The 20351-nt window shown below is 39.3% G+C and overlaps 1 protein-coding gene across 1 annotated transcript in view; it reads left to right on the plus strand.

Annotated features, from left to right (window-relative positions):
* The first annotated feature begins 3664 nt into the window (after positions 1 to 3664).
* LOC148037610 (zinc finger CCCH domain-containing protein 30-like) overlaps positions 3665 to 20351 on the plus strand; it is a 29616-nt gene continuing 12929 nt past the window's right edge. Inside the window, exon 1 of the mRNA XM_087676562.1 lies at positions 3665 to 3938. The gene's annotated coding sequence lies outside the window, so the exon portion shown is untranslated. The remainder of the gene's footprint in view (positions 3939 to 20351) is intronic.

Genomic DNA, 20351 nt, shown 5'->3' on the forward strand with positions numbered 1-20351 from the left:
TGATAGTAGAGAAAGAGAGCCGGAATGAACTCTAGGTAGGACACGGCCTCGTGGATGTAGCGCCCACATTTCAAAAGACAGAAACTGTTTACACTTGGCACAACCAACAGAAGGGGAATTGTTGGAGGGCAACCTGCCTAGACAGAGCATATTTCAATGACTGTGCATGGTGGATCACTCCAGATTGCAGGTTTGCAGTGCTTCTTGAGGTTTCTGCATCGGATCATAGTCCAATTCAAGTGACTTTCCACCGTATGATTGGGGATGGCACAAAAGAGGGGCCACCAAATTTTCATTTCAATACATCATTCTTAGATGATTCTTCCTTTGTCACAAAGATCAAGCAAGTGTGGGATGATGTGAGAAAGGCATGCCCAACTCCTAAAGAGGCATGGATGGCAAGTAACAGTGCTGTCATTGATGTCTCTAAAAAATATGGCAGATTTCTAGCTCATAAGAGAAGCTATGGATTTCACCTCTCGAGTTAGACTTGCCCATCTTGCTGCAGTTTCTAGTTCGCTTAAGGACTCTATTTTGGGCAATCTAATGCAGGAGATTGAGATGTACATTAGGACTCAGGAAGCCTATAACGTTCAGGCAGTGAAAATCTAGGCGAAGGCAAAATGGGAGGCTGAGGGAGATGCTCCTACAAACTTCTACTTTGATGCTCTAAAGAAGAAAGGCAAAAGGGAATGGATCAGCTGCATAGAAACACAAGATGGCAACAAACTAACAGCTAAAGAGGAGATTCTGGATGCATTTAGCAGCCACTTGGCGTCCATAGTGGGGCGAAGGCATGAGAAGGCTTAGGATTATGATTTGAAGTTGCATACCTTCTTCCAAGGGTATGGAAGCAAGATCACCAAGGATCAGGTAGCAAAGTTGGAGTCCCCTTCCACTGTGGATGAGTTAGAATGTGCCCTCAAGAGCATGAAGAATGGCAAGTCACCTGGAATAGACGGACTACCAGTAGAGCTATACAAATGTATATTTGCTATTTTTATACCTTAGTATTTGTGTGCATGTAGGCTTGAAGGTTCAGCATATGTAAAGTAGCCTTTATCTTTCATATGATGTTTCATCTGAAAGTCAGGGCGTAGGTAAAAAATGCCAGGCAATTGTGTCTTTTAAAACCTTGCTTATGCTGTAGCAGTTAATCAATGGTGCAAAGAGGGTGCTTTACCCTCTTCAATCAATCTAGGTTTGATCAAGTTAATACCCAAAGGCCCACAGAGAATGAAGATGTCACAATGGCGACCCCTAACGATGCTTAACTTATCCTACAAGATACTAGCTAAAGCTTTGGCTACCAAGATCAAGTGTTTGCTCACTACGGTTGTGCATGAGAGACAATATGGCTTCATATTTCAACATCGAATACATGATGCAGTAATGAACTTGATGCTTGCAATTGATTGGGCCATTGCAAGTGGATAGAGAACAGTTCTCATTAATATGGATTTTGACAAAGCTTATGATAGGATCTCTTGGGATTTTATTACCTTTGCCTTGTCAGCCATGGGTTTTGGAGATGGTTTCATTAGGATGGTCCGCACGTTATTTGCCAATGCAACTACTCAAGTCCATGCTAATGGATCCTTGTCCAAGCCATTCAATCTTCATAGGTATGTTCACCAAGGTTGTCTAGTAGTCCCACTGTTGTTTGCTATAGTCACTGACCCCTTACTTCACGAGCTAGATTGGCTGGTTCGAATAGGAACTCTCAAGCCATTGAAGCTACCTATGAATGAGTATTTTGTATCTCAGGTTTTTGTCGATGATAATTCAATTATGGTTCTTGTAGAACAAGTGCAGATAGACACTCTAATGGAGGTGTTCCAAGACTTCTCTTACCTATTAGGGTCCCTCATTAGTCACTAGAAAACTGAGCTACTATATGTAGGGCTGGAAGATCCCCCAGATTGGCTTGGTGTCTATGGATTCATGATACTAAAAAAAGGGGAGGTTTTCAGATATTTGGGCTGCCTCCTAGGTTTGGGGTTGACACAAGCCCAACGATTTCAATAGTTTGAGAGCAAGTTTCAAACCAAATTACATATGTGGTATCATGAAGCCTATACATTTGGAGGGAAGTTGATGATCATCAACTCAATGCTGGTCTCTAGTGTGGTATTTATTGTAGCCATACTAGCATTTTCAATAGCATGTTGGAACCAATTGGAGAGAGCACTAAGATAATTTCTATGGTTAGTGGGTGAAACACAGCAATGGCATGCTATATCCTAGGATCTCCTTACTACCAGCAAGAAGGAAGGTGGACTAGGCATTGAATCATTGAAGGATATAGCTCACCAACTATCCATGAGATTACTCAGCAGAATGTACTTTAAACAACCATGGACCACCATAGCAAAAGCTATGATTGAGTCGTCTAAAGTTCCAGCCGGTATATGGGAAGACATAAGCTGGGAGCAGCTTGTCTTTGCACGTGGCCTGATAATAAAGATAAGGGAATTAGAGAGTTTGCAAATGCTAGTAGGAAGTTGGAAAAGTATAATACGTGAGCTTAAATGGAGGGGTTGCCCTAATGGGAGGGGAGATCCAAGTCTACTACAGTCCCTTTGGTTTTTAGATGCTGCCTATCAAGATGAATTTACACCTATTTTAAACAAGCCTTAAACTAGCAAAGAGTTTGCATGGAAAAGGGTTAGGACGTGGCTCGATATATGGGAACAGAGGGAGCTCTGCTTCCTGTCACTGGAGGAGTGTAAGCACAGATTTCAATTGAATGAGAATGAAAAGAACTGGCTGGGGATGGTTCTAATGAACATGAGAGAAGAGTGGCCGACATCCTTTAGAACTAGACCGATGGCCCTGATGAAGTGCTATCAAACTAAGAAGGGGATGTTGATTTGTGAGGCAGCCAAAAGAGATGACTTCAATCACTATAATGTGAGACATGTGTTAAAGGTGTAGGAATGCTGGAAGAAGTATTACCCTAGAACAAAGCTAAGGACATGGAAAAGAAGGGCAAGGGCTGTGTGGACGAATACCTCGTCTCAAAGGCTTAATCTAGTGCTTTGGAAAGTCCTAATGAATAAGTTTCCTACTTGGAGCAGAATAACTAAGTTTGCAAAGGTTTCATTTATGTGTGTGCTATGCAAAAAGGAGGAGGAATTTGCTCAACATCTATTTTAGGACTGCATCGATATCAGGTGGCTATGGAAGGCTTTAAGTAGATGGGTGGAGAAGGCAGGACTGCAGGCTAAAATTGATGCAAGGGGAGCCTATTCGGTGATTTTGGGCCTCTTCGAGAAGCCAAGGCGCCTCTCTAGAATGTCATAAAGGCTATAGTCATTAGGAGCGTTTGGGACCATAGGAACAAGAAGTTATTTGGAAGGGTCTCTTTCTTTGTCCCTCTTAGTCTGCAACAATGTAAGCGCGATGTATTGACTGCATTGAAAGGTCTAGGAAAGAAGGCCCCTATTTATAAAGCCACTTTCAAAAGCTCTTAAGTATTGTACCTGAGACTTCTTGTTAGATCCGTCTCCCCTTTTGGTGGAAGATGTAAATTTTCTTTGGATTAATTCAATATAACACCGTTTTATTAAAAAAAAAAAAGAAAAGGCAAGAAATTCTCCCGCCCCTTCTGGCTATTCTATTCATGGATTCAATATGTATTCTCTCTCTCTCTCTCTCTCTCTCTCTCACTTATCCCGTGTGCCCTGTCTGTCTGGCTGTGCCTGCACAATCTTCCCCCCTATTACACCAAAACGCAAGCGTTTCACAGTTCCTATTCGACTTTGCATAGCTGCCACATTTGCATTTTTGTTGTTCTGGCAGTTCCTTCCACATCGCTGAAAGGGTAGGAAATTCGACCTTCAACGGCGAGCGAGAAAGACATACATGGATCCTCACCTCAGAGACAAAACTGTACCAAACAAGTTTCCTGGGCAACGGAAAGCACGTTCCGTCGGGTCGGTGCACCTTTCTTAGTCCTAACATTCAACCTTAATGTCTTTTTGATCTGCCATTGCAGTGGCAGCGGCACTGTGTTTGACGCATCTTTACTCACGAAATGTGTCCTCCAGTGTTTTCTGCTTTGGCTTTACTCACGAAATGTGTCCTCCAGTGTTTTCTGCTTTGGCTTTACCAGTTTCTGTTGTCGTTAATGAGAAAAACGAATATCTCAAACCTCGCCTGTCCTTTTCAAAAATTTGAAAGCGTGCGTTTAATAGCTCTGTACCATCCTATGAGAACGCTGTACCTCTACTCTTTGATCACGTTTTCTGTAGCTGCCTTAGCCATTATTTGTCATTGTTTACCTCTGCTCTATGCGTAACTAGACTGGTAGTATTTGAGTAGAGCATGCTGCAAATGCCGTTAGTGCAGACATGGAGGTGTGCCACTGTTACATGAAACCTTTACGCTCTTTAGCTCGGCATTGCTGTGGTGTACGAGGTGGTTCCATCTTGCATTGGCCTTACCTTGTGATGCATTTATGGCTGTAAACAAGTGAGGATTGGAACGCCGTGCTCATGTTTGTTGCACAGGTGGATTGTGTTCTGTTGCAGATATCTGCATTCATGTAATTCATTTTGAAAATGGCTAGCAAACTGGTGGTTTGGAGGTTTTAGCCGCAGGCACAAAGTAGAGCTCATAACTCGTAAAGGGAAAGAGATGCGTAACATATTTCTTGTGAAGACAACATGAACTTGCCAAGATGTTATATTACACAAAAGGCTTCTAACAGCACGGGTATATATCATGCCATATGATGGGTCCTTTAGCAAAAGTTGAGTAGATACGAGCTGATTATATATTGTATATGTGAATTGGTTATCATTGTGCTTTTCCGATGCTTGATTTACGTTACTTCATGGACATTTTATTCCATGGAATTAAGTGTTCTTTTTGAGTATCTGTGTAAATCATAAACAAGGCATTTGATTTGTTATTTGTCTAGATAGTCTGCTGCATGTGTTCAGATCACTTCTGATGTGGCAATGGGCACAAGATAAATAAGGTTTGAGCCAACAATACATGAGCTAGCTGCGCAGAATTTTTACTAAGCTAGCTGCTTACATGGATTTGATCTGCCGGCAATCAGCGTCAGGCCTGTCCCCTTATTGTTCCAAGTTGATATTCTGGCATCAAAGAAGTTCTTTGTTGCATCAGGAATCACATTGCTCAAGATGGGCCAACTTTCGCTTCATGGATGTGTCGTTGCTCTACCCCCAAAGTTTGGAGAATACCCAATTAGGAGAGTTTGTTTGGCTTTGTAGAATTACGAGTCCTTTGCAAAGTACTTTGGCTCATTGCCTTCATGCATGTTAGGCTCAATAATATAAGCTCTTCATAGGAAGGTTCCATGGATACTGAAAATCTTGTACTATTGTTGTAGAGAAGGAACAAAAATTTGGAATCCTTTGATTGCAATTGCTTCTTTGCTCAATTGTTGAGTTGTTTTTTGGGATATTTTAGAAGGTGGCTAGGTCAATGTGGACTCTTGTGTCTACTTGCATGAACTTCCACCAGCCTTGCTCAATGGATCCCTTTGAAAGGGATTAGACCCATCATTGTTGCCTTCCACTCGGTCCAACTTATTAAAAAGAAGTTGTCATGCTATATCTTTTTCTCTTTCCCAATACACTAGCAAGCATATAGATAAGCAATCATCTCCTTTCATTCTCTTCTCTCTCACTAAGAAAAGTCACATCCATTATTCTCTCACTTGCTCTTCTACCTCTTAACATTTGCCAATGTATCATCATGTTTTCTCATGATATACCTCCACATGAGGCTCTCAACACGACTCTTTATCAACCAATGGAAGATGTTTGATTGACTTCTTTGAATCCCAAGGATGCGCATGGGTTTTGTTTTGAAGAATCTTCTCTCATGTTTGATGGAGATCCATCTCTTAGGGCACCTTTCCAAGCTCAACTTAAGGAAATGTAATCGCAACTTAATAAGCTGTGTACCCTTCATTTTTCACTTGTACATGTGGCCATGGATATGTTAGAGAATAGAGAGTGAATATTGTATCAAAAACTCATGTATCTCGAGGATTAGGGTAGGGTAATGAGTTGGAGAGTATGTTGTACTCCAAACGGATCTTGAAACAAAGCAAGGTAGCCTTTGGATGTTGAATACTAGCAAATGTAGCCAAGAAAGATTGGATCTAAGGTAGACGGTAGTGAGGAGAGAGAAATACTAAAAATGCAACTGAGGAGAAAGAAACTAGAACAATGTAGTCTGTTCAGGTTGGGCAATAGTTGTAGGAGAGAAAATTACCAAATGTAGCTAGTAAAGAGCAATAGTTGGAGGAAAGAAAATTATGTAGAGGGTAGCTCCAACAACAAATGTAGGTAGATTGATGACGTGGTAGGTTGGTGACAGTAAGAAAAACCAGCAGTAGCAGTCGCTTGGTTGAGATTAGCTTGAAACAGTGGATGGAAGGTTGAAAACATGTGCTAGATTGTTGTAAACAACAATGGCCAGCTTGGACCGTGATGCCCTTTGCGTTCGAGATAGTGAGGGTAGCAAGTTAAAAGACTTGAAATTTGCAAAAATGAGATTAAGGGAGAGTAGTGGGTTACGTGTCTATTTATAGAAAGTTTGGGGTACCCAAATTAGGGTTTTGCATGTGGGACACAATAACTCTCTAGGATTGTGTTAAAAAAATAAAATAAAAGGTTTTTTTTCATTAATTAAGTATGCTTTGGGGTTGTTTAAGTCAAGCCAATGTATTTTTAGCTTAACATTCCCACTCGGGTTCAAAACAAGACCATGAGAAATAAGCCCTTAATATATATGGTCGTTTACCCCAAGGCGTTTCACCCCAAAGTAGTCAGGGCGTTAGGCAAAGAGTACATGCCGGCTATCGAGCGATCTACCAAGACTACAAAGGTGATGGTTATCTTACCAAGAAAGCCCAAATGATCATCTCAGAGAGGCTAGGGCATTGGACGAAGGATGCATGTTTATTGTGTAGAGGCCTACTAAGTTATGCAAAGGTAGATGAAATCAGCAATGGATTAAAAAAAAAACAAGGCGGTTGGTTTGATTTTTTCAAAAGATTTAGCAATAATGAGGGTTTTGAAATCAAATTTCATTATTTTGAGTCATTGGGTCTCAAAGTACAAGAAAATTTAGGATGGATGGCTTCACTACCTTCATATAACAAGCAAAGCAATCCCATACACTATTAAGATGAGTGCTTAAGGATATGAAAGTGTGTATGCCAATCATAGTACAAGAAAATTTAGGATGGATGGCTTCACTACCTTCATATAACAAGCAAAGCAATCCCATACACTATTAAGATGAGTGCTTAAGGATATGAAAGTGTGTATGCCAATCATATGGAGAATATGTGGAGAGGTAAAAAAAATATAATGATGAGCTTAGCAAGACGAGTAAAGCAAGCAAGCATGGAAAAGGTGTTGGAGAGAATTGCCATGTGCAATGCCACAAATATGGTGGATTCAAAGTCGATCACTCATGAAATACCAAAAAGGAATAAATACGTGAAAATGTATGTTTACATGAACAGAGTGCGAATCCATGGGATAATGCAAAGGAGTATGCAAGATTTTATACTCATGCAGAATGCGATGCAATAGTGCCACTTGACAGTGTTCTCGCAAGGGAATTATTTACTTGTTTTAGTGTTTTTTTATAATCATGTCATCTTGATAGTGCGGATGAAGTTACAAATGTCCTTAAATATAATACAAAGAATAAATGTTTGAAATGTCTAAAGCTAAATTGTAAACATCATTATTCTCATTGAACAAGAGAAGAAATTGTCTGCTCTTAAATAAGAGGGAGAAGCAAGAGGAAAGTATTCTTTTCTTGTCAAGCTAAAGAAGTAGAGGAGGATGGATCCAAGCCAATTCAAGGTAGGATGTATTGTAGGAATGGCTGATTGATGGCTTTGATTAAAATGTTTGTAAAATTATTGCTTGAAAGCACAAACTCTAGGTGAATAGTGCCTGGCTCAACTTACTCTCTGGTGAAGTGGAAGTGAACTCCCATATGTCGCGTCCGAGGAGTGATGATTGGGTTGTTTGCAAGGGCAAGGATACTTTGGTTGTCGCATCAGACAATTGTAGGAGAAACACAAGGGAATTGAAGCATAGCTAGCAAGCTCCTCAAATAGATGCTCTCAGTGGTAGCATAAAAGAGAGTTCTATACTTAGTCTTTGTCATGGAAGTTGCCATAGTCTCTTGCTTATGGCTTAACTAAAAAATGGGAGCCGTATCCAAGGAAAAGAGGTAACTACCATGGGAATGTCAGGTCTTAGGATCTCTTGCTCAATTAGAATCGATGTAACCTTGCAAGCATAAACCATATCCATAAGTAAGCTTATAATGAAAAGTACACCACAAATATCTCAACACACAAAGACAAGCAATTCAATGTAACATCCTAGGTGTTGAGAAATATTGACTAAGTATACTAATTGAGTATTCTAAGTTTGGCCTAATATGAATCAACCAAAGAAGCTTTCCTTTAATAGATCAATGGGTGTATGCATTGAAGGATTGATCTAGGGCACTCTTCAACAGATGGAGAGTGGGGTCAAAAGGTGTGACCACAGGTTGTGTTTGATTTGTATAATATTGTTTGTTTAGTTGAAGGACGCACTTTTGTTGTGAGATACAAATACTTTTCCTAGAATAAACTACCTTTATCCCTAAGAAATAAGGTAATAGACCGAGGTTAGTCATCTCGAAGTTAGTATAAAGCTTGGTCTTAACTTTTGCTATGGCAGCAGAATTTGAGCCAATGATAAGTAAGTCATCGAAGTACAATAGGATATGTAGTTGATTTCTGCGCATGTAAGTGCGTACATAGAGATTTGGATCATAAGGGGTAGAATGATATCCATGAGTTTATAAGAACTCGTCACCCGTTAGATCCAAGAACTTGGAGCTTACTTGAGTCCATAAAAAGCTTTTCACAAACATAATACCTTATCCAGACAGTTTGTAGAAGAAAATTTAGGTGATTGCTTCACATAGACTTTCTCTTGCAAATAACCATTTAGAAAAGCGTTCTTGACATCCATCTAGTATAGTGGCCAATTGTGGTAAGCGGCAAGTGTAACTAGTAAACACAAAGATATTATTTGAGCAGTGGATATGAAGGTCTTTTCATAATTAATACCTTGCTTTTGGTGAAAACCTTGCACTACAAGGTGAATCTTTTACTTGTTTAGAGTCCCGTTAGTTTTTAGCTTGGTCTTAAAAATCCACTTTGTTTCGATGATCTTCTTATGACTAAGATGATGCACCAAGGTCTGAGTCTCATTTCGGTGTTGGAGGGATTTTAGTTGAAAGGTCGTATTCATTGGGGATCAGTGATAGAAGGAAGTAGAGAATAGAAGATGGAAGAGAAGAAAAAGAATAGACAAGAGGTACAAAAGATAAAGACAAAGCACAATGAATCAAAGTACTATGTATTGATAGAACCTGAAATTTCTTGTTTGGCACTACTCGGAAGCAATCTCCAAGCATTAGATATCTTAGGTCTTCCTTGTAGACCAAAACCGTTCATCAAACAATAGCTTCTTCTTTGCTACTCAGTTCAGAGTGTTGTTCGTTGCCTGTAAATTATGATCATGACGAGTGCAATTTTACCAATCCTTCTTTTTGTATGAAATCTTTAAAATTGGTTGAAAAAGCAACTTACTTTTTACATGTCATTCTATTCTAGAAGTTTTCATAGCTTTTTAGTATATTTATAAAAAATAATATCCAAAATATTAAAAACATGCTAAACTTGTTCAAAAATCTAGTATTTTTGAACCATCCATACCACGGATACTAGCACTAATGACTAAGATGACATTGATTCTCTAGATCAATAAGAAAGTCAGATGATGATGCATTTTATGTTTTTTCCACACTGTGTCGGTGTAGCAGCATAACATCCATCCCCTCTGAACATGCACGTCCTCCGATATGTACCATGGAGACATCCACTTGGGTTAAACATCCATAGCATCAACTTGCCGCTCATCATGCACATAAAAAGATATTCCCTTGGATTATAGATCAAATACTCAGTATTTGTACAACTCTTGAGCCACATCTAGTATCCCCTCTAGGGTCATAAGGCCTTGGGTGCGTATCATACACTAGAGGTTGTGAAACCTTTATATACAAGCTATCAATGCACCCATCAACAAGTACATAGCAATATGTCTTCTCTTTCAAAGTCCAACGCATAGAAATTTGCTTATATTGACAATTGTGTATCGTATCAAACATAAACATAGCCTCACTTGTATCCAACACATGTTGACCATTATCAAAAATTGTGAAGTAGTCCATATCTTGAAGCATCTTTGAATTGCCTATCAAGGTCTTCTGACAAAGCATCCGAAACATTTTCCATTTGTGGAGCATCACATCTAACATCCTCTAAAGACATCCTCGAGCTTATGAATTGTCTTAAAAATGATAACTTTATGTTGCAAATCATGTGCATTCAACAAGTCACCAATCTCTATTTGAGTTCTTGTATCAAGTAAAACATGAGCTTTATAAACCTTTTCAGATACATTAAGAAAATCTACAGATACAATGGTTAACTCTTCTACTACAGGATCTTTCAAGGTATCCGTGGCTCTTAATATTAGAGTGTAGCTTATATCTTGGCTGCTTACCGTTCTTTTTGTCCTCTTGTTTGCTATCTTGTTTTTGCTCTTGACCAACCTCTTCCATAACATGCTCGTGAGGTGGTTGATTTGTAGCTTTAGATTGGTCTACACTTCTTCTTGTCACTCTCTTAGATATCCATGTATTATCTTTATTTCTCTTTCGTTTCTCTTCCATAAGTACATCCGTGCTTTGCATCTTTGCTAAATATGCATCTACTGATGATTTCTAGCTAGTTATGTCGCCAATTTCTTGCCTTGCATGAGACATTTCACTATGAGTAACTTTTCTCTTTTCAGTTGCATGCAAAGCATGTGTTCATATTGCAGCCTTTGGACCAACCATCACTTGGCCAGACATTCTATCCAATTGTAAACCAAAAGTAATAGCATGTACAATTGCATAAGCATTTTGGATAGCTAAGTCTTTCAACAAATTTTGTATACCTTCCTTTTCAAAATTCAAAGCAAGAGAAGACAATTCCATTTTTTGTGCATGGATCTTGCCATCTTTTCAAAAGATGAGCTGTTGTGCCAAGGCCTCTTGATAAGCAGCATAATCCCTCTTTTCATGTTGCAAACTATCACACCATATATATCTTTTTCTTGGTTTAGAAGCTGTTGCTCATTCCCTTTTCTTTTGTAATTTCTCATTCAATTTTACAACCTTCAATTGAAGATCTCGCATGCCTTTGACCAATTCATCTAGTATATCTTTCCTAATGCTGGAAACAACAGGTGCAACCATAGGATTAGCCACAGAAGTGGGTGACTTATTGGATACATTAACTGTTTTGCTCGTAACAGTGGGCAAGTTAGAGACATGCAATCTTTCTTTTTTTCTATGTTTTTTTACTAGTGCAGTAACAACTTCTTTAATATGCCTTCACTTTGTTTTAAGATGTGTCTTTGTAGTTTGATCCTTTAGCAAATCATGAAGCTTCTCTTGAAGCTTAGGATCTGTTGTTTGTAGAAACAATTCAATCTTCTGACTTGCAAGAGCTTGTTATTTTGTAAGATCTAGCTGTTCAAACCAACTTTTCAATTCTCTTAATAACTCTATAGCTACAAGATCCTTATTAAGTTGTAGAATCCACTCTTGGAAAGTCTTGTGGGTAATCAAACTGGTGTCTTAAATGTAAAATTTTTCCCTCAGTGTCTTCTTGAAAGCTATCCAGTCAGCATCTTGCATGTATAATTCAATAATTCGGGCTTTTAATTCATGTACAGTGATTCGTAAAAAATATTGGTTCCATGTAAGTTGAGCCATCCCAAAGAACTTCACCTTTTGAGCATAGATATGTACATATGCAGATACATTCTTGCTATTAAATAACTTCATCTCACGCTTAATTGCTTGCAAAGCATTCATCACAACAACTTCTATTTGAGCAGAAGTTTGCATCACTTGTTGTTGTACTCGCATAAGCATGTTCATATTCTGTATTAATTGTTGCAAAACATCACTAGAGATTGTGCTTGAAGGTTCTTTCATCTTGTCTTTTCTTTTGATAATCTTTCACGTCAGGTTCACCAATGTCGGAGAGGTTTTAGTTGAAAGGTTGTATCCACTGGGGATTAGAGATAGAAGGAAGTAGAGAATAGGAGATAGAAGAGAAGAAAAAGAATAGATGAGAGGTACACAAGATAAAGATAAAGTTCAATGAATCAAAGTACTATTTATTGATAGAACTTGAAATTCCTTGTTGGCACTACTCAGAAGCTATCTCCAAGCATTAGATCTCTTGGAGCTTCCTTGTAGAAAAAAAAATGCATCAAACGGTAGCTTTTTCTTTGTTGCTCAGATCGTAAATCTGATGGTTCCGTTGACTCTAAAAGGGAGGTACAACCCTAGGATGTTTGGTTAAAACTCCTCTTAATGGCTCATTCTCCCAGTTCGGAGTGCTATTTGTTGCTTGTAAATTGCGATTGCAACGTGCATGATTTATTTAATCCTTCTTTTTGCATGAAATCTCTCAAATTAGTTGAAAAAGCAACTTGCTTTTTGCATGTCATTCTATTTTAGAAGTTTTCTACAGCTTTTTAGGATATTTACAAGAAATAATATTAAAAAATATAAAAAATAAGCTAAAATTATTGACAAATCTAGTATTTTTGAACCATTCATACTATGGACATTGACACCTATGATTAATATGGCATTGACTCTCTAGATCAATAAGAATAGAGTTTTTCACATTGTATTCGCGTAGCGGCACGACACTGATCAATACTATCCAGTTTTTTCTCCATGGCCTTATGCCACAGAGGGTCTTGGAGAGCCTCGTGCTAATTGTCCGGCTCAATGTAATCAGTCGCAAAGATTGAAGTATATAAAGCTTGAGGGGGAGCAAATCTTTGAGGATCCTTTTGGAGAGTAATCTGATGGAAGTATCCCCGCATCCTGTAGAGTTTGTTGGTACTAGTGAGGTAATGGGTCTTGTAGAGGGGGACTTGGGAGCGAAAGAATTTGTAAGAAGGTCAAGAGCCGGTAGTAAATCCGGCTCAAAAGGCACAATGTTTGAAGATGTGGGCGGAGGTAAGGACTCAAAGTCCGGTGTATAAGATTGCATTATGTCTCTCTCATCAAAGACAACATCCCTTCTAACGACCACCTTGTTTGCTTGAGGATCAAACAAATGATAGGCTTTTGCTTCGGAAGAATAATCCACAAAGATCAATAGATCAGCTCGAGGATTGAGAATTTTTATCTTGTTATCAGGCGTGTGTGTGTATACACAACTTTGAAAGACTCTGAGTTGGAAAACATGTCTCTTGCCAAAGAATGCCTCCTAGAGAGCCCATTGAGGGACGCCGCGGTTGGGCATCGATTGAGGATGTACATTGCAGTGCTAAGAGCCTCAACCCATAGACAATTGGAAAGCTTTGCTGTGAATAGTAGAGTGTGCCATGTTTAAAACTATTCGGTTCCTACGCTCTACGACTCCATTTTGAAGAGGAGAGTTGGTAGAGGTGAGCTGGTGAGAAATGCCATACTCCTATAGAAATTTAAAAAACTTGTGGGAGATAAACTCACCACTGTTATTACTCCTTAGGATACCTACACGACGTTGAGTTTGGTTATGAACTAGTAGCACCGAAGTATTGAAATAGATGAAAGCATTAGACTTTTGCTTGAGAAAGTACATCCACATGTATCAAGAGAAATCATCCACTATCATCAAGAAGTAAAGCGTACCATTTAAGGCGGTAGCGGGCGTTGGGTCACAAAGATCAATGTGAATCAATCTCAATGGAGGCTTCACTTTATGAGTGGACTTTTGTGAAAATGGGGTAAGGGATTGCTTGCAGGCGTTGGGTCACAAAGATCAATGTGAATCAATCTCAATGGAGGCTTCACTCTATGAGTGGACTTTTGTGGAAATGGGATAAGGGATTGCTTACCTAGGTGATATTCTTTATAAACCTCTCAAGATAGCTTTAGGTGGAGAATGCCATCAACCATTTGGTGATACAACTCCTAATGAGAGTTGTATCCAAGATGTCCTAAGAAGTAATACCAAAGACGCTCAATGCTCAAAGGCTCTCGTGTAGTTGCTAAACCTTGGAAGGAATGGAACTTCGAGTTCTCGACTGTTGGCACTGTAAGAAAGTGTGTCGTGTGATAGAGGCCATTAGGTTGTGCCTTGTCGTGAGCAATGACTAAACTAGTCTTGTCATCAATGACTTCGATGATAGTCAATGGAAAAAAGACTGCTTGCCCCAACTGACAAAGTTGTTGAACAAACAGTAAGTTAATCCCAAGTTGGAGGACATGATAAATGTTGTCTTGTGTAGCGAGATCTTGGCCTTCATCAGTAGCAAAATTGATGTAATCACAAGCTTGGATCTTGATTGAGTAGTTGTTTTCTATTGTGACTTTCCTAGTTGCAGGATGTTTGGTGAGAAGAATGCCATCTATAGGGGTCATGTAATGAGTAGCTCCATTGTTCAGAGTCTAAGTAGGAGCAGAAGTGCTTGGCTATGACAAGTGGGCCTTTGTGATCGTCTTATCAAAAGACAACTTAGAGATATGGTTAAGATTTGCATCAAATGTATATCTAAAGAGACGATGTGGACCATTGTAGATCAATTAGACAAGTCCTCTGGCGTTGAGAATGTTGTCGATTGTGATTGTTGATCGGTGGCAATGTAAGATTGAGATTTCCATGGCCTTTGAGATTGGTTGCTACCACCTTGCTTTTCTTGCTAAGGGTTACCTTGTTAGGGTGCAGGGGTTTGATTCTTTGATTTTGGTTGTGTGTCTCTTGCCTTTGATCGACTCTTGTTGTCAAAATGGCCAGTCTTTTGACAATGATGGCAATACTTATTTTTCTTAGGTACATTCTATCACCGTAGTTCAAGAGAGGATTGACTGTTTACTTGGGTCTCATTAGATGAGGTCTGAGTGGAATTTTGAGGCTTTTTATCTTTCCCTTGTTGTCCCTTTTGAGAAGTGACAACAATAGCCTCCACTATAGGAGATGTTCCATAAAATTGATCGAATAGTCTAGCATATCACGAGAGCTGACACTCAAATCTATAGAATGTGGGCATAGTGTATTATGAGATGACATGTTGCACAAAGTTAAAGTATTTCCTTGGCAGCTTGTTTAAGAACAATGTGACTTGGTCATTAGGAGACTCTACGTTGATACTTAGACAACTTGACCTTAAGGTCATATTTATCATTAATAGTGAAAATTTGAAGCTCATGGTCAAGATTAATGCGATGGGTCCTATCTTAAGCCGCATAGTGGTCAGTCAAGTGTGTCTAATACTTCGATGCTAAGTCGAAATGTTGAAGCTGAGAATGAAACTTAGGTAGTAAGCCTTATATCCACTCAACTATAGTGGAGGCATTACGAGCCTTTCTTGAGTGGACGACCTTTTATGGAACAAGTGCGGGATCGGGTTGGGGTTTCAAATCCTATACAAGATTCCATAGGTTTTGGGAGTCTAGGACATGCCTCATCAAATTAGACCAAGTGGTGTAGTTAGACTCGTTGAAACGAGTTTTGTTGTTGAATGAGTTCTTGGTAGATGAGAAGCTAGAACCATGAGATGTCCATAGTATCCTGAAACGTCGTTTTGGAGCTGTTGAAATAGATCAACCATTTTGGACCGCAACGAAAGCGGACGACCTTTTATGGAACAAGTGCCGGATTGGGTTGGGGTTTTAAATCCTACACAAGATCCCATATGTTTTGGGAGTCTAGTACATGCCTCATCAAATTAGACTAAGTGGTATAGTTAGACTCGTCGAAATGAGTTTTGTCGTTGAATGAGTTTTTGGTAGACGAGAAGCTAGAACCGTGAGGTGTCCATAGTTTCTTGAAATGTCATTTCGGAGTTGTTGAAATAGACCGGTCATTTCGAACCGGAACGAAAACGGCAGACCGTTGTTTCACGATCTTGTGGTCCGTTTTGGTACTAATGGTCTAGTGTGTCAGATTGTGATTTGAGTTCGGAGCATATGCGACAGGTCATCATGGACGTAGGAGTTCAATGTGATGTCGGTGGTGATAGACATTGTCTTGACTTGCTTTTTGAAGATGTTGGGTAAATATCTTGGATGGATGATATTTTTAAGATGGTAATAAGCATGGTAAGATTTGTGAAAAAGTGGCCATTCATCATAAGCATGTTTCGAGCCAATGGTACACTTGAGCTATTAAAGCTCTCCACTACTAGATTTGCTTATATGTTTATTGTATTAGAGATGTTAATACAGGTCGCGGTCCAAATTTGATACGGACCATTGCATGCCAAGAATGACTTATATGGAGTGAGAGAGAGTCTCTAAAGGCTCTTGCTTTTAGGCATAATATTTTAAATGAGAGTTGGTGGGTTAAGGTAGAGACATTGGTGAAAAGTCGTACTCTTATTTACATTGTATTATGTATCACTAATATGGAGGGGAGTACTTTGGGGCTTCTATATGAGTATATGGATAAAATTGTTGAGGCTTTGCTCGCAACAACTTTTTGTTCCAAGACAAGTAAGTTTTTATTTAACTTTTACACATGTAATTATTTGGTATTAATGACTTCTTGATGATTGATCATTATTTTAACTTCCAAGTTTTTAACTTATTTTATCTATGATTCATTATCCTTTGCTTTGAAGGATATATGAGATTCGTGCAGTGTGGAATGTATGATGGGATTGGTTCCATAAATCAATCGATGCTATCTATGATTCGTTATCCTTTGCTTTGAAGGATATATGAGATTCGTGCAGTGTGGAATGCATGATGGGATTGGTTCCATAAATCAATCGATGCTATCGCACATATCTTGTATTCCTTTTGGCGTAGTGAGTAGTAGTATACTAGCGAGGAGTTAGAGGAGGGTTTCATAGAGTACATGAGGCGTCTCACAGGGGATGCTATAGATATGACGAGGAGAGTAGAGGACAATATGCTGGCATTTCAAAATCATTCTCTTCATTTTGGTTGATCCATAACTAGGCTTTGAGAGACATAGCTTCAGTCTGTCTCAATGGGAGAAATACGATAATTGTGCTTCTATTTTGCTATGTGATTGGTGACTTTTATATTTTGAATCTTGATTATCTAATGGATTATGTAACCTAGGTAATAGGTTCTATAATCTATTGTCCACTCAAATGTTGATTTTGTGGCTTGCATATTAGTAATTGTCAATTACTTAACCTCAATCTTTTAAATTTGAATAGAAACGCATTGCCATTTAAATCCTCTCACAAGATTGTAGTTCAAGGCCTATTGAGAGGAATTGAAGCACATGGACTCTCTTTCACAAAAATAAAAATAAAAATCTCACAATTGCTCAGTTGGAGCGTTTAGTGGTTTGCCATTGTAATCTTCAGCTTTTTGAGAGAATCGCTCTGTTCCTTGAGTCTTCACAAGTAAATTGGTAATGATTAGTATTATGCATAATTAACTTTTTAACCTTGAGTCCTTGACACTTGACATTGCTAATTTACTTGAAAGTTGGATTGTAAATTGTGATAAATATAAACATTGAACATGTTGAATCTTCTCTCATATGATATATCTTTGTCTCATTCATCTTTGCAGGTGAATGTTAACAAGATTGATATAGAGAAGGTGCATGACATTTCACAGATACCACAGGAGATAGGGATATCTACTCCATGCTTTATGAGGAGCTATCAGCACTGGTGCATGAGACTCGTGCACAGAGGAGGGTTAGAGTCAGTGATGCCAGGAGGCATATTCCACGGTGGATTCCGTGAGGTTTTACGGTGGATTCCGTAAACTTAGATGACTGGGGCTCATACGCAAAGAGGATTCTTTGTGCGAGAAGTTGATGGGGACGCCTATCCTTTTCAGGCGTTTCATTAATTTAGTGTGTACATGGGTGATTCCATAGCGGGTGATTCTGCAAAATGCATATTAAATTAATAAGCGTTTATGAGTTTAGAGTGCGCACTCGTAATAAATTAAGGTTAAGATTTATTTCTAACCAGTTGATTTATTTATGTAGCTGAAGACTGCTAGGTATTCACTTTTGTCGGTTTAATTGTGTTATTTTACTAACGATTGTGAATGCTTCAGTTGATGTGTAGAGATAGCAGCAGTGGCGGAGGAAAGCATTGGAGTCTAGCGGGTTTCCGATCTTTGGACTATATTTTGATAGGCGCCACGCCTATATTTTGTTATGTCTATAGAGACATCGATTATTTATTATTATTTTGTATGCGCTTATGCGTCTGGATATGTTATTTTTATTTGGACATTGAGATTGGGCGTGCCAGACTCTTTGGGCACCGTCCATTAGCTTTATTTTCCTATTTTTGGTAGAAAGCAAACTCAAAAGCTAAAAGCTTGTCATATTTTTGTAATTGGGCTATTTTTGAGCAAAAAGATTGGAAATATATATTAAATACATGCTTTGTGAAGCGCTCACACAAGGCATGGGGGAGATTCAACCCAATTTGTCTCTTGTCTCATGTCGTGCTTGTTTTTACATTGGTTTTTGTGCTAAAAAGTAGAGTGCTTTGTTCTTGGGGACCTTTGGGAATTCATTACGTGAGCTACCTGCGTCCGATCTGCGCACCAGTGGTATCAGAGCGGAGCAGAGATCAAGGGCTTCCAATCGCTACCAATCTCGGGCGAAGGTGGAGCTCCAAGAACAAACGGCCTCTACAGTCAATCTCGTCGCGAACCGTCGATACAGGCAGACTTCTGGCGATCAAGAACCCCTATTTCCACTGTCAGATCGCGAAGGACCACTCTCTGTCGGCGGAGGACCACTCCCTCATCTTCATGAACAAGTCGTGATAAACCAGTAAGAGCCATATCTATTTCTTCATTAAAAAAGCTTAGTTTTAAGCTTAAGAAGCTTATTAGCTTTAAAACGTTGAATCGAGGCAAGAGGAGGAGCATCCCGAAAATCGCGCGGAATCAAAAACGGCCCCCCCCCCCACGATCAGAAAAAAACGGCGCCTTCTTAAGCTTATTAGCTTAAGCTTAATTTATTAAGCTTAAGTCATCAAGCTACTCTGCAAGTTCTACTGGGCAGACAAGTCTGCAAACTCTCGGTCACGCACTCCAGAAGACAAGTTTCGCAAGTCGACACTAATTAAGTACTGCAAGTCCTGCAAATCGGCTAAGTCCAGGAAGTCAACAACCCTGCAAGTCTGTTAAGTCTGCAACTTTGCAAGTCAGACTAAATCAGAACTGACTAGTGCTTAAAACTCATAGAAGACTTGTTCGTTTGCAAAAACTCAGAACTGGAAAGTTGTTCGCAGCAAGCTGTTTTACCTATCTACAAGTTCGTTGAAGTACTTTCAGCAAACGGAGACAGAAATATTTCAGAATTTCTGAAAATTGAAGAAGAAAATACCCAAAAATACATAGCCTTGTAACCCCAAATTTGAGCTACGCTCATCCCGCTAACTGATTTTGAGTGAGAAAGGTTTGTTGAGTTTTACAGGATGACTACTCCATATATGGATGATCCTATGGCTGAAGACGACCTACCCGAGCCTACCATGGAACAAAAGCTGGATCTTATCATGTTACAATTGGACGAAGAGCGAAGAGCTAGGCAAGCCTTGCAAGCGCAATTGACAAAGCTACAAGGAGCGTCCACTGATAAAGAAGAACCCCAAGCTGAAGATTTGATACGCCGTACCATCGACGCCACTCTTGAAGCACAAACCATTCGCAAGGAATCCAAGATAAGTAAACGAAGTTTCAAGTTTCGCACTTTCAATGGCATAAGAGAAGGAAAGACTGTTTTATCATTCATTAGCCAGTTTGATGACTATTTCCATGAGGAAACTTATCCTGAGAAAGATAAAATCAAGTGTGTTACTAATCATCTGATAGATAGAGCATCACTTTGGTGGACTGTCGTCCGCAAGAGTATAGAATGTCCTGCTACATGGGAAGATTTTAAGAAGAAGTTCATGCAAAATTTTCTTCCACCGCAATTTCATGAGAAGGCTATCAAGCAATGGGATTTACTTCAACAACGCGACCGTGAGCCTATTCCACAGTATACAGAGCGTTTTTGGAATGCACTTCTACAGCTACGCATGCTTGAAGACGTACCAGAGACGACACATAAGCGGAAGTACATGTCTGGACTTCTTGGACATTACTACGCTGAGGTGAATATGTTCAAGCCTGCTACCCTTGAAGATGCCATCTCCTTAGCTCACGACACTGAAGATAAGTTACGTGGAAGAGATCGACGACCA

This window comes from Lygodium microphyllum, chromosome 4, assembly GCF_053477565.2.
Source record: "Lygodium microphyllum isolate KBCC chromosome 4, Lygodium_microphyllum_v1.1.10, whole genome shotgun sequence".
Taxonomy (NCBI): Eukaryota; Viridiplantae; Streptophyta; class Polypodiopsida; order Schizaeales; family Lygodiaceae; genus Lygodium; species Lygodium microphyllum.